Source organism: Mauremys reevesii, linkage group 7 (assembly GCF_016161935.1).
Source record: "Mauremys reevesii isolate NIE-2019 linkage group 7, ASM1616193v1, whole genome shotgun sequence".
Taxonomy (NCBI): Eukaryota; Metazoa; Chordata; order Testudines; family Geoemydidae; genus Mauremys; species Mauremys reevesii.
In genome coordinates this window covers 106,366,282-106,390,573 of record NC_052629.1, presented here as the reverse complement: position 1 = coordinate 106,390,573, position 24,292 = coordinate 106,366,282, and the positions used below count along the sequence as shown (strand labels likewise).

Below are 24,292 nucleotides of genomic sequence, written 5' to 3'. Positions count from 1 at the left end.
AAACAATTAGGCTATGAGGGAGTATCGCTTCAAAGCACTATATGGGGTTTTCTAACCGCGCTCTAATCCATAGGACTTGCTCAGTTAAAAGCCTCTTTGGCAATGCATCCCCAAATGGAAAGGAGGCTTTAAGTGCAAATCACTGGGCTGCTTGGTATTCAGATTACAAATTAGGGAATTAATCCTTGAAATTCTCCCCCGTTTTAGCTGTAAAACAAGTCACTATGAAGAACCCTACTGAAGCAATCAAATTCTGGCAGGCAGGACTTCTCAAACATCATGCACAAATAGTAAAGTAGTCTAAGGTTTCTTTGTATTTTTCCACAGCAGTGCTCACCTCTTGTTCATACATGATTTCAAACATCCTGGAGACCCACTCTTACCTCAGCTCATACATTGTGCCATTTAAAAAAATAATCTCAAACCATCAAAAAAAATAAAAATGCATAAACTAATGGCTGCCAACTAAATTGAAAGGCCAAATTCTGTCCTCCATTACATTACTGTACATTAACATCTGCAGAATTATTCCAGGTTTACACCAGAATCTGGCATGATATCCCTAAAACCAAAGAAGGGCATCTTTAGACAAGCACTTCCACTCATCTGTTCATCTCCTTAATGCCTCCAGATTGCTTTATGCTGGCTGGGGTTTACTGCTCTTTATATAGTGCCATAGCACTGCACGCAGCTAAGCAGCAGGTAGCTAGAGGATTTTGAAGCCAGTTGTCTGACACTGGAAAATGCAGGTTGGTAAATGGAAAACAACAGAAATTTAAAAATTAAAAAGGAATTCCCTTGCCTTTCCATTCTCTCCCCATCTGTATTATAGTACAGAGATACTCAGACCTCAGTGGTTCAGTACCCAAATTAGCGATCAACATTACTCAAAAGAGCCACAGTAATGTGAATTCATTGTTTAATTTAGTATAGTGCTATATATTCATATTTAAACAGTATGATGGGGAAATATATATATACACTAAATATTTCCCCTGTCCTACTGTTTAAATATGAATTTATAGGCCAGTCATTTTGCTGTGAGTATATAATTCTCAGAGCAAAATGACTGGCCAAGTATTATTATTTTATCAACTACAACCAGTTAATAACACAGTAAAAACATCCTGACTGGTTAATAACTTAGTTTGGTTAATAATTAAATCAGAGCCACAGGAAACACATTAAAGAGCCACTTTCAACTCAGGAGCTTCGGTCTGAGTATCACTCATATAGCACATTAAGTTTGCCTGTCCTCCATATCCTGCCCTCTAATGGCTGGAGTGTCATAGCTCCATCTGCCTGCAAAGAGACTGAGAAACTATGTCACCCCCTACTGGCCGCAGCCTAAAGAGAATATGAACCATAAGGGAGAGAAGGTGGAAGAGAATGGGAGAGATGAAGAGAGTAGTGAAGATGGAAAAGGTGAAATGGAGAGACAAGAGGAGAGGAGGATGGGGGGTGTGAACAAAAAGGTAGATAAAGACTGAAGTGAGAGAGGGGCTATCTCTGAATGTTTCACAGGTCCTAGCTAACATTTACTCACCCTTGTTTACTAAAGGTATCCTCCCTCCAGACACATATAATTCACCCTCAACTTGTGCCCTGATATTGGAGGCAAATGGCATTATTAGTACGGTAGCTATCCCTTGTAAAAACTAAAATCTCTCTCTCTCACCATGACCATACTGTACACTTCTGTAAAAGGAAATGATCTTCCACCAACATCCCCCGGGGCAAATCTTTCCATAATACTTCTTTGGAGATAAACAGGGCCAAAAAGAGTTGGTCAATTCTGCTTGAATTCAAATCTAGAAGTAACAAATCCATATGACAAAATCATAAAAATTTTGCCCAAAGTCTCTCTCCTCAACAGTCCACAACACCAAGTTTTATTGGGTTGATTTCCTTACAGTACTAAAGCCATAGAATCTAAACTAGTAGCAACTGTCATCCAAGTACCAAATTACAACTAACTCCATGTCGCCTGAACAATACGGCTCCACTTTTTGTTGGTCCAACACTTGAAACATTTTGACGTATAAGCAAAAAGATACAGTGGTTACCAAAATAGCACTATAAACACAACCAGCTCTTCTTGGCGCATTTTCTTAATGCCTTTCCCAATACGGTTAAAAAATGGGAACTAACCAAAAAAAAGCCTCTCTACACCTTGGCATGAGCTGTCCTGAAATATAAAAATCTTTCATATGTGTGTGGTCGTGTTTCTTCAAACTTGGTTCTGAACTTCTCTTTTCCCACTCTGTTTTCATTTGTCATTTAAAAACTAATAATAAAGAGAAGAAACAAGATTTCAGAATTTATATAAGTGTAAGAATTTTGTCACTTTGAAGGAAAAAAGTAATTCTCAAAGAAAAATATATTTTTTCACCTCTCACAAATGAGGAAGCATCAATAGGTTAATATATTCTAAATTCTCCATCTTTTTATGCATGTTTTATCTTCTGTGTGAATGCAAATTAACTCCCACACATACACCCCTTATCTTCATATATGGAAACTTAGAGCTGTCTCCAAAGTCTGTCTTTTGTTACATTATCATACACCACTGAAGATTCATCACCTTAAACTCACTGGGCCAAATTCTGAACCAATTCACACTGACGTGAATACAGATTTACTTTTTTGACACCAATATAAATGAAATCAGAATCTTGACCCACTAAGTTATGACACTTATGGAAACTTTAACTGCCTCTGAAGAAAAGAATGTCAGACCCCAGTTAGATTCATTAGTAGCAGCAGCAGCTGCAGCAGCACTGGCTGTATTGGTCTTTCAATTGGACCTGACTGGAGGTTTGCATACAGCCTTCAAAAATATGTTGCATTTTTCACTGGGGGAAACAGCAGGGGGGAAAAGAAGAAATGTACTTTTAACAGTTGGAGAGCTGCCAAGCAAGTGGTTAATTTCACACTGCAAACTGTTATCTGAAAAAAAGTTAACACAAGGTGGTGGAGCATGTACGGAGGGCAAGATGGAAATAGCTGCTCGAGAAACCACACGGTAGCCTAGATAGCAATTAAATATAGGTAGATGTGTTGTTTTTTTAAGGCACTTGAAAAGAAAGAAACGGCGCTACTGGCCTGCGCGACGCAAAGCAACAGCACGTTGTAATCTATCTAGCACAGGATACGGCAAAACCCAGCAAAAATACGGGGCTTGGGGGGGGGGGGCAGGAGGGAAACAGACCCTGAGCATAGCTGAGACATTTGCAGCATTGCTCAACCAAGGCGATGCCCCTCTCTTGTTCCTCCGGAGGGTCCTTTCTTTGCCATCTTCGTGTAGGCACAAGAGAAAAGCAGCAGCGAGTCCTCCCTCGTCCCCTCGCCTGCCTGGCAGATCTTCCTCCCTCCCTCCCTCCGGCAAAGGCAAAAACCTCGCCGCCTCCCGACAGCTCCTTCTTTGTTCCTTGCCCGCCTGGCTGCGGGCGCGCAGGGCTCGAGGCTCCCCCCGCGGCTGGCGGAGCGGAGCGGGGCTCTTACCTGCGGCGGGCTCAGGTGGCGGGCCAGGGCTCGGGGCGGCCGTGCGCTGTGTGCTGGGGCCAGGGACTAGCCGGGCGGCGCGGGCGGCAGGGCGGATTTATAAGCGCTTTTCTTCCTGACCTCTCCGCGCTGGTGTCTAAGGAGGGAGCGTCGAGCATCACCCATCCTGCTGAGTGGAAAAACACCGGCTCAGCCTCTTCGTTGGTGGAGGGGCGGGGGGGCCGGAGGGAGGGGGGGGGGGGAGGAGGGGCCACGCTTCAGACACACACAGCCCGGGAGCCGGGGCTGGCAGGCAGCCTGCTCAGCTCCGGGGAGGGGCGGCGGCCGGCGGGGCCGGGGGCAGGGACCGCGGGGGGGGGGGGGAACAGCTGCTGCTGCTGCAGGGAGGCTGAGGGCGGCCACGAGGCCAGCAGCTGAGCTCGGCGAAAGGGAAAGTGGAAGCTTTCCCCGCGGCTGGGGCAGCCTGGCCCCCTCCCCTTTTTTCTCCCCCAGCAGGCTGCGCCCCCCCCCTTCCGCGCATCACCCCGCCCCCGCTGGAGTCACTCCGGATTGACAGGGGTGTAAATGAGAGCGGCGCGGCGCAAACAGCGGCGCCAAGTGCCCCGATCCGCGTTGGAGGCGGTTAGTTGCAGTGACAAGTGGAGTCACGCTGCATCTCTAATCCAACCCCCCCTTTATCCTAGGTCTCCATCCAGGCGCTGGGGGGCTCCTAGAATCCTAGACCCACAGGGTCGGAAGGGACCACAAGGGTCAGCTAGTCTAACCCCCTGCCAAGATAGGCAGGATTTGTTGTGTCTAAACCATCCAAGGCAGATGGCTCCAGCCTCCTTTTGAAACCCTCCAGTGAAGGAGCTTCCCCCACCCCCCTCCTAGGCCGTCTGTTCCATTGTCCTACTGTTCTGACAGTTAGGGAGTTTTTCCTGAGATTTAATCCAAATCTGCTGTGCCTTAGCCGCTCGAGGTTTGTTTCGCCTTTTTTCCCTGCATGGCTTTTCGGTGGTTCGATGTCGCGTGTGAAATATATAACAACTCGCTCTCTGTCTGCAGTTCTCAGTTGCTGTGGGTCATCGCCACCTTCCCACACTCGCTCACGCGCGTAGGCTGTGGAGGTTTTGCTGGGGAGCCTTTTTTTTTTTTTCCTACAAAGAGTTCCCTTCTGTGTTACCAAGTATCAGGCTGTACTGGAACCAGGCCAACAGTAATTGGAACACAATCAAGCTCTACCCTTCCCCTACACCCTCAACACGCACCTACACCCACAACCCTAACATACTCCCAGGTTGATGATTGCCACTGAAATTCTGGCTGCATTCAGTTTGGTTGAGACTCGGGTTTTAGGGATGTTTACAGACCTCTGGGATCTATCTATGTAGTCTCCAAAGTAAAATCTCACACCTGAACGCGCCTTAGTTTTGTGGGATTTCAAAGAAGGTTACAAACCCAATAACCATAAATGAAGAGGGCGTGTGGACAAGCGGATAGGACACAAGACGAGAACTCAGGAGACCAGACAGGCTTTGTGGCTTGAGCCTCCCAGAGATAATTCCAAACATCCAGCACTCAGGCACGCACAATGTACAAAATAAATACAGTACAGTTTCTACTGTTGGAAAGTACAGCAGTCAGTTGGATTTGAAACTGCCTGGCCATTAGGGGCTTCTCTTCAGTAGACTTTTTTCCATTGAATTTTGTATATTTCTAGATTCCAAGGCCATAAGGGACAACTGTGATCATTGAGTCTGAACTAGCTAACACGAGCTGTAGTAGCGCTTCCTCAAAATAAGTCCTAGAGCAGGGCGTTTAGAAAATTCTGAAAAGAATGTAATTTTTAAAGCTGATCGTTTCCCTTTCATGATTAAAGATTAATGATAAATATGCGTGCATATTCGAGGGAGAATAGACCCACTGTTATACAAAAAGAGAAAGAAACAAAATCCTTTTTCCTTACACTGAAATAACCACGTGTGCTATTGTTGTTAATCATCGAAATGAGGAGGGGCTTGCTGTCGTCTTTCGCAACTGTGTTCTACGGGCTCAGCGTTGTGGTATTGCTCATTTTTCACAGCATCAAAGCAATTGAAGACAGAAAAAATATTTGTTCCCTTTGACCATTCCCCTGCCAAAAAAAGAGTTGTTCCCTCAGTACATTCCTGAACGCTTGCTATACACTAACAATCAGATCATCACTTGTATCATTTATTTTATGTGGCCTAGGTAAAAACAATTACATGGCTTTCCCAGAAAACTCTAGATGTTAAAGTATTTACTAAATCAACTCACTTCATGCTAGATTTTTTTAATATCGATTTTAAGGAATTTTCCACTAGTTTTAGGTAACTACCACACAATAACCCTCAGCTGAATCCTGTGGTGCTGACATAAAAGTCCCATTTTACTTCAGTGGCGCTGCAAGATCAGCAATATGTGTATTGTTTTTGTTTCAGGGTTTTTTTTAACTAAATCAAATCAAATCAAATGGAACATAACTCTAGCGCCACTTCTGTGTTCATAACAATACTCGGAATGTCAGTTCCTTCCCAGTATTTGATATATTCTTAAATTCCTCTTTTATCATATGAATCGCATTTTCCAGCCTAGGTCTAAGTGTACTATTAATAGACAAGAGACAAGAGACAAGACTGAAAAGGCCAAGAGTAGGCATTTGCTATACAAAATAATGTAATCTTGATGGGCCTAATTCTGGTGTCATTACTTCACACAATGAACAGCAGTTAAAGCGGGGGGGGGGGGTTTGGTAAATGGCCCATGTAAATCCCTCTCTACACCACTGAAGTCCTGCAGTGGCTCTCTTGGGGGAAGTATGCAGACGGGCTTTGCAGGACTTGCTACACTCCACAAACCACTGACCATGCATAATCTGGTGCAGCAGGCCCTCAGGTACTATGGTGATGAGCATAGTATAAATTACTAAGTAGCCCTAAATAGAATAGGATGGTAATAATGGTGATCCCTTGGAGGTTCTTCATCCAGTAGCTGTTAGGGTATGTCTACACTATGATAAAAAACCCGTGGCACAACCGCAGCGGGTGAAGGTCAGATGACTTGGGTTCGTGGTAGACATTCAGCTTGGGCTACAGCATGGGCTCTGGGACCCTCCCCACGCACAGCATCTCAGGTTTAAATTTGGAGCAAGATCCAGGCCCCATTGAAGTCCATGGCAACACTCCCACTGATGTAAGTGGGACCAAGAGTTCATCCTCAGTCTTTATTTAATGAATTTCACGTCACTTAAGGGATGCAAAACTACCTGTGTTCCCCCAGTAGTAGGGTGACCAGATGTCCTGATTTTATAGGGACAGTCCCGATTTTTGGTCCTTTTTCTTATATAGGCTCCTATTACCCCCCCACTCCCGTCTCGATTTTTCACACTTGCTGTCTGGTCACCCTACCCAGTAGTGCACAATGCACAGATTTGAATCCAAATCAGATTTCTGCCATTTGCACCAGCATCAGAGCGGTTTGCTACTAACATTACAGAATTTTGCAAAGAGCAAAAGCGTGATTTTTTTCCAAACTTGCCCCAGGATGAGCTGTCAAGGCGTAGTGAGAGAGTTTGTTTCCACAACAAAGTGGAAGGTTTTCTCGTAGAGCAACTGTTTTTTATTTTCATGTAAACCAAAAATAATCTCTGGCCTCTTTTTAAACATGAGAATGCACCTGTAGTGGGAATGTTTCTACAAAGCCCTTTTTATAAGCTGTTATTGATTTTTCTTTTCCTTTCTTTTTCTATTTCTTTTTTTCCCCTAACTTGAAATTCAGTTTGGCAATTTTTATTAGATCATGCATTTGGAGGTATGCTGTTAGCCTAACAAAATGTAAGATAGCATATTTGCTATGTTAGCAACATCCACTGCTCAGATTCCTACCTGGTGTGAATTGGCTTTTGACTCGAACGGTCATGGCTTTGTAGTTGTTTACATTAATTTTTTGATGGAGCTCCATCCTGCTTTTGCCATTGGTACTTTGTTTTCCATGAATAAAGGTCATGGCATTGGCATCACAAAAAAAATATTCTTGCTGTGGAAGCAATTCAGCCATTCCCTCTGGGTTATCAAATGACTCACATGATAGGACAGGATAATGCACTCAAATTTGGGAGGGAAGAAGTCATAGGCATAAGGAAGAAAAGACCCCCGAAGCTCTCTTATAGTCCTCTGACGCAGGGGTGGGCAAACTTTTTTGCTCAAGGGCCACATTGGGAACTAAAAATTGTATAGCGGGCCATGAATGCTCACAAAATTGGAGTTGGGGTGCGGAAGGGGGTGAGGGCTCTGGTTGGGGGTGCAGGCTCTGGGGTGGGGCTGGGGATGAGGAGTTTGAGGTGTAGGAGGGTGCTCTGGGCTGGGACCAAGGGGTTCGGAGGGTGGAGGGGGATCAGAGCTGGGGCAGGGGTGCGGGAAGGGGGGGGCAGGTTCTAGCTGGTGGTGCAGGGTCTGGGGTGGAGCTGGGGATGAGGAGTTTGGGATGCAGGAGGGTGCTCCAGGCTGGGATCGAGGGGTTTGGAGAGCGGGAGGGGGATCAGGGCTGGGGCAGAGGGTTGGGACGTGGGGAGAGGCTCAGGGGATGCAGGCTCCGAGCGGCGCTTACCTCAAGCGGCTCCCAGAAGCAGTGGCATGTCCCTTCTCTGGCTCCTACACGGTGGCACGGCCAGGCAGCTCTGCACACTGCCCCATCTGCAGGCACTGCAGCTCCCATTGGAGCCTATAGGAGCTGGAGCAGGGCCATGCCGCGGCTTCCGGGAGCCGCGTGGTGCAGCCCCGACCTGCGCCCTGGCCGGAGCACCAGAGCAGGGCTGAGCCATGTGGTCTGGCCCCCAAACTCGCACCCTGGTTGGAGCGGGGTTGAGCCACTGGTCCAGCCATCGACCCAGCTCTCTGGTCGGAGCACCAGAGCGGGGCCGGGCCGCGTGGTGCGGCTTGCAGACTAGCTTAAAATGGCTTGCAGGCCGGATCCGGCCCGTGGGCTGTAGTTTGCCCACCCTTGCTCTAGTCTAGTCTAGTCTAGTCTCTCTAGTCACATGGCTCCCTGACTTGGCAGGATTGTTGCTTCTAGCATAGTCCCTAATATTTAACATTTTAAATGCCTTCCTGACTCAAAATTAATGCAGCTCTTGTCCTGCTTTTAGTAGACTTTTTAAAAGCCTGAAAGATTTCACTGTTGGAAAGTTTTTTCCTGGTATTCAATCTAATTTTTCCTTTTCTTAATGTTGTCTAAGTATTCTTATTCCTTGATACAACTATGACCAAGTCAGCCGACATAGTTATGACAATTGGTCCCGACCTGGCTACAACACGGTTAACATTTGTTGTGTAGCTGGAATCTAACAGTGGGCCCATGGCTGCATTAAATCATTGGACTGTCTGAGATTTTGACCTGGTTACAGGCATGACTGGGTCCCATCTACATTACTTTGTTAAGCCACGTTGTAGCTCGATCAGGGGCCAAACATTCTGACTGGGTCAGTTATAGCTATAGTATAGATGAGGCCTTTGTCATACCTTTATGGAAAAGTCCTCTGAAATTTTACAGCCATCAGGCAGTGATAAACTATTTTCATAGCCTTCCTGTTGTCTATTAGCCCAAATGCCGTATTTAGCTCTTTTAATCTTTCCTTGTGTTTCAGTCCCGCAAATGCCCTTGTCTTTTTTTGCTGTTCTTCAGTCTGTCAATCTTTCTAGTAAAGTAGTACTCATAAGTGAATGCAATATTCCAGGTGAAGCTGCATTAGAACTGCATGGAGAGAGAGTCTCACTTCCCCATGCTCGGTGTTGTTATGATGGCTCTGCATATTCAGCTCCAAATATGGATTGTTCTGGGTGTTGGAAGGGATTAAGCTGAAATCACCTTCTTATTGTAACAGAGAAGTAGCCAAAATAGTGAATGAACTCCTGCAGATCTGTGGTGTCAACAGTAATTATGACATTCTGCCTTTGTTGGTAGAATATAAGAGAAAGAATATTGGAAAAGAAACTCAGGGTTAAGCAAGTCTCGAACCCTCCCTCCCCAGTAAATACATCTTTACTACAAAGTAGAAAATCAAATTCTCTAGAAATGATGGGGTCGAGAGGGTTATTATTAAGTGGCCCAAACCCTGAATTCCTTGTTCAGGTTTTACACAGATGGAAATCTCATTAACTTCAAAGGGAGTTTTTGCCTGTCGAAGAACTGAGTAAACACTAAGTAAGGATGTCAGGATTTTGCCTGATAATTATTAATAATAATTCTTGCACAGGTATATATTTAACCTAACCACTGCAGGGAGTGCAAGATAAACTGGTGCAAGACCTCTCTTGCAGCAGATATCCACAACCCTGGGTATCCAGTTGCCTTAGGCACAAGTTAGCTGAAAGAGAATCATAGAATGTCTCCATACCAGGGTAGTTTCTAATACAGCAAATCTCTTAATCCCTTTGTCATTCACAGAAGTTGTCAGGAAGAGCTAGTGAAAGCTAAACTAAATGTGAACAAATTTAAGAGGGTGTAAAGTAATTCCACAAACTTTTTACTACAAGCATTTTTCAATGTCCACAGAAGCAGTTTTGTTAAGAAACTGTTTGGATTGATTGATGCAAAAGTGCATCTTATCTTTACAAGCCCAGGATGGTTTAGACTCATTAATTTAGATATTTACAAGGATGAACTTTAATGGACCACCCACTTTCTAAGCCTGATTATTAACAGATTGGAAGTTGTCTCAAAAATTGAGAGATGTTTTAAAATGTTGTTTTGATGCAGCCATACAGAGCAGAAACATCTTTAGCTTTGACTAGTTGTTTAATAAGGAGGAAGGTAAATCTCCTTTATAGCATCCCATCTATAACCCTTTGTGTTGTGGTTCCACATCAGATTTAACAAGCTGAGCAGTGTCAGTGTGTGTTGGGAGAAGTTTTACAGGAAGAAGAGATTTTGGTACTTCTGTAGGGGGCATGCTTGCCTTGAATCAATACTGAGCTAGCATGGTATTACAGGGACTGTGCTGTTCTCAAAAGACACATCAAATCAGAATGCTGTTCATTTGTACTCCTTGATTGGTCCTGCAGCGCTATTCATAAGAGTAAGGGTAACAGAGCTAGTGACCTGACCAAATTCCATTCAGGTAACTTGCATTCTGCCCGCTTAATTCTTCATTGTAATTTTAATTTGATAATATAGTTTTCCTTTCTACTCCTAAGATGTTGCATAGAGTTGCTGTGCACATGTGGAAGCAGATTCTTGGCTGCATCCACAGTGGAAGTCTCTCCAGTAGTGGAGTTAAGGGTGATGACCTCTTCCTTTGTGTCAGCAAGGTAGTGCAAAGGGAGCAGAACAAGTCTGAGACTCCGACCCCTGTTTGGTTTTACCCTAGGAGTAGCTGCATTTAAGATGGATGAAATGATTCTTATATATTCTTTCCTTACCTCAGATGCCTAATATGATGCTTAATAAATGTTTGTAAAACATTTGGGGATCACTGGAGGAGAAGTACAAAGTATTGTCGCTATCACTTGGGTTGCAAAAATAATGAGATAGGCACAAGCTTATGGGAAATGCATATGCTTAAAACATAAGGATTTGATCTTGTATAAAAAGTATGGAAAGGCACCACACTAAACAATTTATTTACCTCCTTTAGAACACTCTTCTAATACTCATAGGCAGGTACTGTTTCTCTTGGTACATTTAGTTGTCACTTTGCCAAGCTATTCATGTATAGCTTGTTTAAGCTATCCTCATAAACTAGTCCCTCTTGCCTTTCAATCAGTCTTTGTCGTTGTTGTTGTTCATCTTTGAATCCCCTCCAATTTGTTGGCATTTTTCTAGTCCTGAGATGTCCAGAGCTGACCTCAATATTCCAAGTGCAGTTGTCTCTGAGCAGGTCTAACACCTCCCTTCTTCACGCAGTCCCAATCTCATTCATTTCAGAACTCACTTGAAGACAGCAAAATGAGGTTAAGGAAGATTTCTCCATCTTTGCTTGTTTCTTCCAAGTATTCTGGATGCACTTCACTCATATCATAGCTCTAGTAGACAATGAACAAATGCATGGGAACCCTTCAAAGCATGTGGATGCAAGTGGTTTTATGCCAAGAACATCATTACCAGTTCCCAGTAATTAATCCAGAACTGATTCCATAACTTTTATACATACCGAGGGTGCTCAACCATATGCTGAAACAATCTCCTCCCATTCACATATGGTACTTGGCTAGCCTGTTCTTAAATTAGGAAATATTCTATTGTAATGATAATGTTGACTGCAACATTCCTTGGTTTTCAGCTAGTATCTGTAAGATGAGGATTTGAGATGCCAGTTCTTGTCACATGTTTTCCTGTCTCACACCATCTCTGAGCCCAGCTAATCTGATGAGAGCCAACTGTCCTAATGAGCTGCAACTAGTTCTATGATGAGCTGCTGTCAGCTGTCTGTCTGGACGCCAGTTAAAACTTTCAAGACTGCATCTCATTCCTGTAAGTAAGCAATTTATCTAGTTCCCAAAAATGGGACATGCATAAGCCTTTTTTTCATTAATTCTCTTCCAGACTCCAGATCTAAAAAAAGGCATTGCAAGACTGCACATGGATAACTTCTTCACACGGCGTTCTAATCCCTTGGTAGAAATTGGGTTTCTTTCTGTTGGTTACAAAGAGACAGCAAGTGTTCATGGAGTCTTCCAATACATAGGTGTACCCACCCACTGGCAGTAAGGACAATTGATGTCAGCATGGGCTCACCTATGAGGGTTTTTTTTTAATATATCACTGATCCTTTCATTTTGCTGTTCATGGCCAAAAACAAATACTAGAACGCTGATCTGTGGTCAATTAGCTCTTCACTATCCATAATCTTACTGACCACTAGCCTCCCAACCTAGTGTGCATTGCATAAATATGGCTGAGCGACACCACGAACCTGTTAGCTCACCTTGCCCACCCAAGATAGTCTCTTCCACACAGATCCAGACCCAGAGAAGACAGACCTAAGTAGCCATTCTTTCCCCTTCTGGACGAGACTGCAGGACAAGTTGACTCCAGTGAAAAAATTTTGAGTGAGTCCCCTTAATATGCGAGTCCAGACAAAACTAATTTCCTGCTAATCTATAAACCACCAGACATCAAAGGCATTCCAGAGGGGATGATAGAAACACTGTCTAACATAGTGATTAAATTCATGAGACTCATCATCTTGGTAGACTTCAATAACTACATGAACAGCACCTCTACTGAGATAGCCCAAAACAACCTATCTGAGATCCCCGCCTTAAGTGTCTCATGGGCAATCTCCAGATACACATGCACACAGAGCCAGTCATATTCTGGAGTGGATTCTTGGTGGACATAAGAAATGCAAGAACCACCTCTCCTATGAACTGGTCAGTCCACTTCCTCCTCCACGCAGAAATAAGGACTCTTCCTGTTGCACGTCAAGGAGAAACTATCTCTCTGCTCTGTCCCTGAGAACTTTTGCACCTTGCCACATTCCAAAAGTTACAGAAAACTCTAGCCAACCAGGAACAAAGAGAAGACGCATTAGAGAAGCACTCCAAGTACTCTATAACTACTGCAACAGACAATACACCTCTACCTTGATATAACGCGACCCGATATAACACGAATTTGGCTATAACGCGGTAAAGCAGTGCTCCGGGGGGGCAGGGCTGCGCACTCCGGTGGATCAAAGCAAGTTTGATATAATGCGGTTTCACCTATAACGCGGTAAGATTTTTTGGCTCCCGAGGACAGCGTTATATCGAGGTAGAGGTGTAGCACCAAAGCAACCTCCCCCACACTCTGTTGAAAACTGAATGCAGAACTCATTTTTTGAATTCAGCTTTACCTCAAAGTTCTGTATACACAATTGCGCACATGCACACACACACCCCACACACAAATGAAAATTCAAACCCCTATAATCAGGCTGGGAAGGAAGAAGGAACAAAAGAAGGTTTGTTATTGTTCTCACTTAAGGGAACATATGATTACATAGACAAACTACATGCATAATTTGTGGTCTTCATGGTTTGGGGTGTTTGTTTAAGGTAAATGAATGAGAGAATTTAATGAACCTCTAAATAGGCCATATTCCTCCCTGACTGGAGAGATGAAATTTTGTAGGCCTTGACTCAGGACATGCTTAAAAAACCTTCACTGTTCAGCAAAAGGACTCAAACACGTACTTTATTTTAAGAGGAGAATAACAAATAGCACATTTTCCAGTATGATTTTTTGGGCCAATTATCATTTATGGTAAAATTAATGAAACTTTGGAGATTTGTTAAACATTTAACAAATAAACTGGCAGTCACCCAAATACCCGTGAACAATTAATATAATGACACTATGATTATAGGAGGAGAAAACCCTCTCTGCTTATTTTCACATCCCTCTTTGTATTATGCGACCAGCTCTAACTAACAGCCACCTATGAAACCATATTGTTTTTAGAATCCCATTTAGATGTAAAAGTTCTCACAATGCATCATTTTTAGAACAGGTTTCTTTGTTAGCTGTTGACAGAAAATGTTTATAGCTCTATTGATACTCAAGGAAATAGTGTGAACAGGGTCATGAATGCAATATCTTTTCTCTGAGTTCACTTGAACCTGTTTCCCTGTTTGGCAAAGTACATTAGGATTTTTAAACCAATTCACTTTGCCTGTGTTTATGCTTTTTTAATGTTCCATGAACAGCCTAACAAAGTTAGATTTAGGAGTGCTTTTTTTTTAAATTTGTAAAATATTTGTAGGGAGCAGGGCTGGTGCTTCCACTAGGCGACCCTAGGTGGTCGCCTAGGGCGGCAGGATTTGTGGGGCGTCATTTTGCCGCCTTCCACGGAAATTCGGTGGCGGGGGGTCCTTCCGCTCCGGGTCTTCGGCAGAAATTCGGCTGTGGGTCCTTCACTTGCTCCGGGACCCGCCACTGAAGTGCCCTGAAGACGCGGAGTGGAAGGACACCCGCCGCCGAATGTTCAGAGGAGGAGCGCTGCCATCTAGGGTGGCAAAAACCCTGGCGCCGCTTCTGGTAGGGAGTGAATTTTGAATTCTCAGTGCAACCATGCACACTGGAAAACTGGTTTTAACACTAACAGTCCTCCAATTAGGGAACTGAAAGAGAGCATGTGACCGATGACTAAGCAACACAGCTTGAATTTTGAATATTGAATACCCGCAACAAATTGACTATCTACAACCTGCAGGCTGAGTGTCAGCTCTTTGTGGGCATTTCACAAACAGAAAAAGAGACAAAACTCTTTAAATGAATGATTTTCTAGGAATTATTTGCCTAGCTCTCAGGTCCTTATTCAGCAGAACACTTTTGTACATGCTTAAAGTTAAGCCTATGCTGAAGTTAAGCATAGGCTTAACTACTTTTCTGAAAACACATTGCCTTAATTCATGCTTAAGTTCTTTGCTTTCAGGGAAATAATTAACAGACAATTAGTTGTATAAACTTCAGCAACCAGGATTCTGAATGCCATGCCACTTTTGACACAGTTGCATTGGTCATCAATCAACTTTTATGCCAGTTACAACTTGCTTATGATGACGTACGATGACTTTATAAACAGGGCCCAAGTTATCGCCTTACCACAGATGTCATTGCCTCTCCAGTTCTTTGATGTGTTACCTTGGCTTGTGGTCTTGTGACCATGGTGCACCAGAACTCATTGCATGTTGACGTGACAAATTGATGAACCTTCCCTTTATGACTTAATATGAGGCTTATTACTTTCACTGGTGTTTTATTTTTGACAAATAAATAGCTGCAATGTAAATTCACTTTCAATGTCAATGTCATTGTAAAGGCTCTTGACCAAGAGGTGATTCAGCAGGTTAAGGTGCTATTAAAGTTCAAGTTGCTGTTCGTAGCTTCCAGCAGAGGAAATTCTTCTCCAGTCAGATGATTATTGAGACCGTTGATGCCTTCATTGTCCCAGAGTTGAACCAACAAAAATAAGGAATGAAGGGCCAAATCATAAGTTCCTTGTTTAAAAAGTGATCTTGCAAATGCTTACTCACATGAGAAATCTTTATTCATGTGATTAGTCCCACTGTATCAGGACTACTCATGTGAGTAAGTGCCCAATCCTTTTCCCATTGAAATCAATGGCAGAACTCAATGGTGAAGGATCTCATTATAACCGAGGGTCATAAAACCGATACAGAATAGAATAGGGTTCACTGTTACCAACCACAGGGTCAAGCTCTTCGCTTTTCATTGAGTCCTTACTTAGGCAAAACACCTACTGAAGTCAGTGGGAATTTTGTTTTACTAAAGAAGGAGTCAGTGAAAATTGAGTCACAACTTGAGGATTGAGCCCAAAGTGCATCTGTGATGGAAGAAGGTTTGGTAACGGTAGCTGCAGTGTACCTGTTCAGTGGACAAATTGTACCTTTCCTAGACTTTTATACCACACACACACCCTTCTTGCTCTTTCCAACAAAAGCAAATGAAGGTTCAACTACTCCATGACAATGACATTGTGAAAACCTGCTGACGCATATGAAAAAAGTGTTTTTACAAACCAAAAACACTAGAAATACTCCTATGAAATATTTTCCTCCCATGACATGCTGTTTTCTCATTACATCTGTTGACATTTTTCAGAATGACCTCAGCTGGATATTTTGTTCTGGAGTCTCCATTTAGTGGAACATTTAAACAATAACACTTTGAAACATGCTCATTCTCTCTTTTGAAGTCCATTCAGGCTCTGCCCTAGGGTCAGCATGTGCATTCCAGCAATGATGCCTGGACCATCTGCTGTACAAGTAGAAATCCCACTGGTTTTGTACCTAGAGGTACTAACACATTGCATAACTCCCACTGAAAACAGCCTGTCAATTTAGATGCATTTTGGACTTGTTCCTATAGTTGTAGCATGGAACCTTGGAGTGGGGATGACAAACTAATGAGGTAAATAATAAGAACTGACACTAAGTTATTTTATTAGAAATCTGTATTGTACCCGCAGTCTACACTTTTACTTTGTGGTTTCCAGAGCTGAATTATTGGCTTCTCATTCAGATATCTACATATTCCAGAGTGCTCTTTATTTCCTTATGGTAAAACAGGGGTTGGCAACCTTTCAGAAGTGGTGTGCCAGGTCTTCATTTATTTACTCTAATTTAAGGTTTCGCGTGCCAGTAATACATTTTAACGTTTTTAGAAGGTCTCTTTCTATAAATCTATAATATATAACTAAACGATTGTTGTATGTAAAGTAAATAAGGTTTTAAAAATGTCTGAGAAGCTTCATTTAAAATTAAATTAAAATGCAGAGCCCCCTGGACCGGTGGCCAGGACCCGGGCAGTGTGAGTGCCAGTGAAAATCAGCTCGCGTGCCGACTTCGGCACGTGTGCCATAGGTTGCCTACCCCTGTGGTAAAACCTTGCTACCCACATGACTGAATTTGCTTATTGTCAGTTAGTGGATAAGAGAACATACACAAGAGCAAACGTTAACTGATGTTGGCCTTATCAATTAATTTATATTTAACATATGTTCTTCACTTGGTGGGTTAGCACTGAAAAGCCTCATGGAGGAAGAGTGTGTTTACGGTGACATCTGAATAACGAGAGAGGTGCTTGGCAACAAGGAGAAGTAGATTATTCCAAGTGTATGGGGTATCATGAAAGAAGGCATGAAGAGAGAGGTGGGAGGAGGACACAGGTAGGCATTAAAGTGAGAGATTTGGAACAACATAGGCTGCAGGAAGAGGAATACACCTGGTAGGCCAGATTTTCAAAGGAGCTCAGACCCCATTTAAGCACCAAAATAACTGGCCATATTTTTTCTTTTGAATATCCGTCTGTCCCTTATTTAGGTGCCTAAGTGGGACTCAGAATCTGGCCCCAGTTGTGCAAGCTGAGCACCAGAAAATCTGGTCCATTGTCTATCACAGTGTGTCATTCTTCTGTGCTAAGGAGCAAGTCATACAGAAGTAAATATTCAAATAAGGGTTGAGATTCAGTCATACAGGCAAGCTGCGTTATGCACTAAAGATCAAGCAGCGTAAGCTACAATTTCATAAATCGGATGAAACAAAACATATAGCCACAAGGATCGCATTCAATTATTGCAGTAACACACTACAACTGGAAGGTAGAGAATTTCTAAAGAGGGTCTGTGTTCTAGGGCTTCTGTCTTCCTCTAAGAGCTTGGCAAACTAATTTAACTTCTCTGTACCAAAACTGCCTCATTTGTAAAAACAAAAGATGGGACTAATAGTACGTCCCTCGGCCCACGCCGCTTCCAGCAGCTCCCATTGGACTGGAGCAGAGAACCACGGCCTCTGGGAGCCGTGATTGGCTAAACCTGTGGATGTGACAGGTAAACAAACCGGCCCGGCCCGCCAGGGGATTTCTCTGCACGAAAGGTGGAACAAGTTTGGGAACCACTGTATTATGGAATGGACAGGACAATTTTCTTAAACTAAGTTTTAAAATAATTTGTCTGAAAATCCAACACCCCTCAAGGTCAGGCTGGCTCATTAAGCACTACATTAGTGGGAGTTGTTATTAATTATTTTACAGCACCCACACTTGTGCAATGCACTGAGCAGACCATAAACAGGGACTGATTCTCCTCCCACTTATGCTGGCTTTACACTGATATAACTCCACTGACTTCAGCTGAGAACCGCGGAGTTAGTCCTGATTTAAACCAGTGTAAATGAAAGGAGAATCGGGCTCATAAACTTCAGGTCCCTGCCCTGAGGAACTTACTATCTAAATGATAGAGGTGACGGGCAAGTGGGGATACAACAAACACCAAAAAGTCATGGGACAATGTTGGACACAGGTGTGTGCTCACTGAAGTCAATGATTTACATTAGTTATGGATCTGGCTCTTATCATCTCACTTGATAGGCATGTGTAACTCCTATGTAGTGTGGTTGTACCTTACCCTCCAACGCTAGTCATAAAAATAAGCAAGGTCACATAGTAAATGCAGGCGTCATGTTGTACTAAATGTCAAGATCAGCAATGGTTCGGTTCATTAAACGGAAGGTTTAATCCCAGATAATAACTCCCTGTCAGGATTTAGTGAGAGAAAACAGACAGGTTTCACATGGGTCCATGGCTCGAGTCCCTGTGTCTAGTTTCTTAAGTGCAGGTCAGGCTATCTAGGAGCAGAACAAAGAAGCTGAAAGCAGTAGCAGCACTGACCAACCCTTAACCTAGCCAAACATGTCAGCCCTCTCCCTCCTAACAGAGAGCCCTGCTTTGGGTACCTTTCAGAATAACTATTCATCAGAGTTGCCTGTCGTGAGTTGGTGGAAAGTTCCAAAAACAAAATGAAAAGCTTTCTTAGTGATTTATTACAGGGACTAAATGAGACCGTTGGTTGGAAGAGGCATTTTTAAGTGGTTTCCTTAGTTTCACTTGCTTTATATCTTACTGCATTTGGGGTCTGTGTCTCATTTACACTAATGCCACTTTACACTACCAGAGCAGTGTAGAGGGGCCTTAAAGTGTTGCCACTTTAAACAACTAGAGCAGCATACAGTGGCCTTAGTGCAGAGGTGAAAGTAGCTGGTACGCGCCGGTACGGAGGACCGGTAAGAAAAGGAGACTGACTGAGGGAGGGAAAGAGAAGCCTGCTCCCTGCATAAGAATAGTTTAAACTCAGCTGTTCCCTGATTGTTCAGCCCCCAGGGCTAGGTTTCTGGCATCCTTGTTAATTTCACTCACAGTAGCTAGGGGGAGGGGGTCTAGAGGAGGGTGTGATTGACCATGGCAGGGGAAGTCCCTGTCTGCCCCCGGGGATGAGGGGATCTCTCCTACTAATATACACAACAAATACAAGCATTTGGCTGCACAGCTTAAATCCAGAGCTAATAAAAGGAGGTGGAAGGGGAAAACTCACTGTCACATCGGTTTCTCGTCTCCTCCCTCCTCCTCCTCCAGCCAGGCTGCAGACAAGGCTCTGAATTCCTCCCCATTCCCCCCAGCAGGGGTTTTCCTCTAGGCTCTAGCTTGCAGTAGACTGGCTGAGATGCCTGCTATTGCTGCCTGCAAAAGAACAGTTTAAACTCAGCTGTTCCCTGTGCAGTTCAGGGCCCAGTTAGGAGCCGATTCTGGCATCTTTGTTAATTTCACTCCCAGTTGTTGTTGGGTGTGTGTGACCATGGCAGGGGCAGTTCTTTTCTGCCCCCGGGATAAGGGGATCTCCTAAACACAATCAAAATCAGGAACCATTTCCAAGTTCAAATCTATCCCATTCCCTCCCCAGCAGAGGATCATGGTTGTGATGTCCAAACTGCTTGCAGATCCTCTTTGAAATGTTACTGTTTAAAAAAAAACAACACAAAAAACATGGAGAACATGGTGACAAGATGTGTCATGATGATTAGGGTTTATTTTGGGCAAAGCAATTTTGCTAAAGCAACTAAAGATTTACAGGGAAAGCAAATAGCCCCCATAGACAAAACCACAAAGGGATTGGAGGGGAAAACTGAATATTCAGCGAAATTATTGTGCCTCCTTTGAAAGAAATAGTAGTTTTCATTCCAATCCACCCTCTTTCTATATTGATTTAAACACCTGAAATGTCCTTAGGACAGCGGGTGCAATCTCAGATCTCTTTTTGTTTTGTCCTGCCTGCAGAGTGCAGAGGCTGAAATTGATAAAACTTTCTTTAAATATCTTGTATATTTCATGAAGGCTATTCCAGTTGTCCTTCATTCACCCCCGACTTTCCCTTCCTCTCCTCCTCCCCCCCGACACCCCCTCCCCGGCTCCCTCTCTGGCTGGCTGGCTGGCTGTGGTTTTTGCCTTGGTTACTTACTCCTTGGCAGACCCAGCCCAGCAGCACCTGCTGGCTCTCTGCAGGCAGCAGCCCACAGGGGCCGGTCGCTGGGGTCGCTGCTGGTTGGTGGCAGGCTGCAGCTGCATTGTTTGTGACACATTCATACACATACACATACATACAGTATGTATGTGTATGTATGAATGTGTGTGTCACAAACGCAGCTGCAGCCTGCCGCCGACTGCCCCGATCCCAGCAACCGGCCCCTACTATTGTATTTTAGTAGTATTGGAGATCCCCACATCCAGGGGGCAGAAAAGAACTGCCCCTGCCATGGTCACACACAGCTTCCCCCCACCCCACCCCCAACAACTGGGAGTGAAATTAACAAAGATGCCAGAAACCTCACTTAACCCTGGGGGCTGAACCATCAGGGAACAACTGAGTTTAAACTGTTCTTATGCAGGAGACAGTCTCCCTGCTGCAAGCTAGAGGGAAGCCTCTGCAGCAGCTGCTGAGGGCCAGGCAGGGAGAAAGCACAGAGCCTAGCATCGGCAGCCTGGCTGGAGGAGGAGAAGAGAAGACACAGAGAAAAATGTGACAGTGAGTTTTCACTTTTTCAGGCTTATTCCAATAGTAAAGTTTTATTACAGACAGTACTGGTAGTAGTAATAGTAGCTTTATTTTCTCTATCTATGTCATGCAATGGGAGGGATCCATGAAGTACGTAGGAGAGGCGGGTGGGTTGCTTGCGATTGGACCATATGGGTAAGAAATGTAAATTACTTTCACCCCAGCCTCTGCAGCTGGTAGCTCCGGGGTTAATTTAAAGGGCCTGGCTCCTAGCTTCAGCCGAATCCCTGAGCCCTTTAAATCCTGATTTAAAAGCCCCAGGATTTAAAGGCCCCACCTCTTCCGATAGAGGCCACGCCTCTTCCAGTTGAGGCCCCTTCCCCTCCGCAAGACTCTGGAGTACCGTTAAGTCCTTTAAGTTACTTTCACCCCTGCCTTAGTGTGAATGAGAATCAGGCCTTTTACAGTTAAATTGTGCATTTCCATGTACACTAGAAGAAGAGACAGGACTTGGCCATAAGTAACATAAAGGCAGTCCTTTATTCAGGCTGTTTGACACATTCTGGCTTCTGGAGTTCTCCTTGACTCTCACCAGCTTCCAGACTGACTGAAACACGGCTTGTCCTGCCTGTTGTCACCACACAGGATCTGTCTACATCTTGGTCTGGATTGAGTTGTCCTGGAAGGGATTGCTGAGTATCTGCCAAGCCAATGTTCAAAACAGGAAGGAAGAAAGTGATGGTGGAGGCAAGGAGACACATAGGATGCCGCAGTCCAGTAAGAAAGCATATGAAGAGATGATGTTGGAACAGAAAAGGGCCACTTGGATACTCACATTAGTTGAGTCCTTTATTTCTTTTAAGAAGATACTGAATTTTAAGTCAGGAGAAATGCTAATGTAAGTGCCTTGCCCACCCTGCCCCTGCACCATGCGTAATGCTGTTCACATAGGGAGGCTGGTGTGCAACATTTGCAACAAAGGGTTGGAATTTTATTCTATTTAATTAGAAATTCAAAAACAGATCCATTCCGCGGGAAGGTCGGGTGTGGATGGGAATAATTTTATTAATTGTTTGCTTGAAAACAAGCCCCTTTTCCAGTGACAACTAGCCCATTTCAGAGTGAAAACTGTCCACATTATGAATACAGTAGGACCCAGATTTTCATACGTTGCAATTTGACATTTGAAAGTCTCCCGTACGCTGAGGGTGAAACTAACCCTTTTGCCACGCATGATCTGTGTGTAAAAATGTGGTGCTGTTGGAGCCTTGTTGATCCCTGCATATTAGAGAGACAAGGTGGGTGAAGTAATATCTTTTATTGGACCAATTTCTGTTGGGGACAGAGAGGGGCTTTCAAGCTTACATAGAAGAAGAACAACTCTGGATAGCTTGAAGGCTTCTCTCTCTCACCAACCAATGTTGGCCCAATAAAAAATATTACCTCACCCACCTTGTCTCTGTGAAAATGTGACAATTCATTTCTAAACCAGGAAAAGAGTCCTTTTTCTTCAGTCGTCCACACTCCAAAATGGTGGAAGGGTTTTTGCTCCAAAGTGACCCTAAGAAGTGATTATCTGGGAAACATGAAGGCCTGGAAACAGGTGCTTAGAATGGAAATTATTTTGCAATCTTACCTGACATGTTCGCTCCCAAGCAAATGCTATAAGAATATTGGAACTGATCCTGGGCAGTGCAGGACAGGGCAGATCCTGCGAGACACTGAACGTCCTTGATAATCATTGACACCAATGGGAACGAAGGGAGCTCATCACAGAGTTGGGCCTATCCTTGGGTTCTTTTTACATAAGAACATAGGAATGGCCATAATGGGTCAGACCAAAGGTCCATCTAGCCCAGTATCCTGTCTTCCAAGAGTGGCCAATGCCAGGTGACCCAAAGGGAATGAACAGAACAGGTAATCATCAAGTGATCCATTACCAGCTTCTGTCAAACAGAGCTAGGGACACCATCCCTGTCCATTCTGGCTAATAGCCAGTGATGGACCTATCCTCTATGAACTTATCTAGTTCTTTTTTTGAACCCTGTTATAGACTTGGCCTTCACAACATCTTCTGGCAAAGAATTCCATAGGTTGACTGTGCATTGTGTGAAGAAATACTTCCTTTTGTTTGTTTTAAATCTGCTGACTATTAATTTCATTTGGTGACCCCTAGTTCTTGTGTTATGAGAAGGAGTAACTAACACTTCCTTATTTATTTTCTCCACATCAGTCATGATTTTATAGACTTCTATCATATCCCCCCTTAGTTGTCTCTTTTCCAAGCTGAAAAATCCCAATCTTATTAATCTCTCTTCACATGGAAGCTGTTCCATATCCCTAATCATTTTTGCTGCTCTTTTCGATACCTTTTCCAATTCCAAACTATATCTTTTTTGAGATGGGGTGACCACCTCTGCATGCAGTATTCAAGATGTGGGCGTACGATGGATTTATAGAGAGGCAATATGATATTTTCTGTCTTGTTATCTACCCCTTTTGTAATGATTCCCAACATTCTATTAGCTTTTTTGACTGCTGCTGCACATTGAGTGGATGTTTTCAGAGAACTATCCACAGTGACTCCAAGATCTCGTTCTTGAGTGGCAACAGCTAATTTAGACCCCATCATTTTATACGTATAGTTGGGATTATGTTTTCCAATGTCCATTACCTGGCATTTATCAACATTAAATTTCATCTGCCATTTTGTTGCCCAGTCACTCAGTAATCCATTGTTTCTTCTGATTAAAAAAAGACGGTTTCCTCTTTATTGTTTAAGAGTCTGGTGGTCTTAAGTGACCCCTGCTCTGTCTTCTGAGAAGCAATTTGACTACATCATCACAGTCTCTCTTGCTACCATTTAAGGAGCATTGGCAAGTTGTGGTAATTTTCCAGTGAGACACTGAAATGGTTATTCACACTTTAATCACAGCCAGATTAGATTACTGTAATTCTTTATTGGCTGGCTTCCCTAATAGGGCTCTGTACAAACTCCAGCTGGTGCAAAATGCACCCACTAGGATTTTAGATAAGAAGGGACAATTTCATCCATTCGGCTCAAACCTCTGCCATGGCAACTGGATAGATAACATATTGATTTCAAACCTGTTCTTTTTATGTGTACAGCCAGAGTCAGATCTTGGTCATCTACCTTTTCACTCATTGCAGGCCTGAATCTGTTACCATACTCCCATTAATTTACTACCCTCTCTTTGATCAGTAGTTCCAGCGAAGGAGGTAGGATCAAGCTTTGGCTCTGTGGGCACGTTCTGTCCTGAGGTCTGTGCAAAAGCTGTGCACAGACACAGTACGTCTCCAAATCGCTTTACAGACATTACCCCAGAGTTTCGCGAACACTACGGCCCCTTTGTGCTGCTCTGATGATGCAAATGGGCTGCAAAGGAGCATCCTGAGGAATCCCCCTATGTAGAGAAATCTGGTTGTGTAGCAGTTCAATAC

At 43.8% G+C, this 24,292-nt stretch overlaps 1 pseudogene; it reads right to left on the bottom strand.

The window, feature by feature from the left end:
* Positions 1-3,713, bottom strand: part of LOC120369069 — a 41,602-nt pseudogene extending 37,889 nt beyond the window's left edge.
* Positions 3,714-24,292: the final 20,579 nt, after the last annotated feature.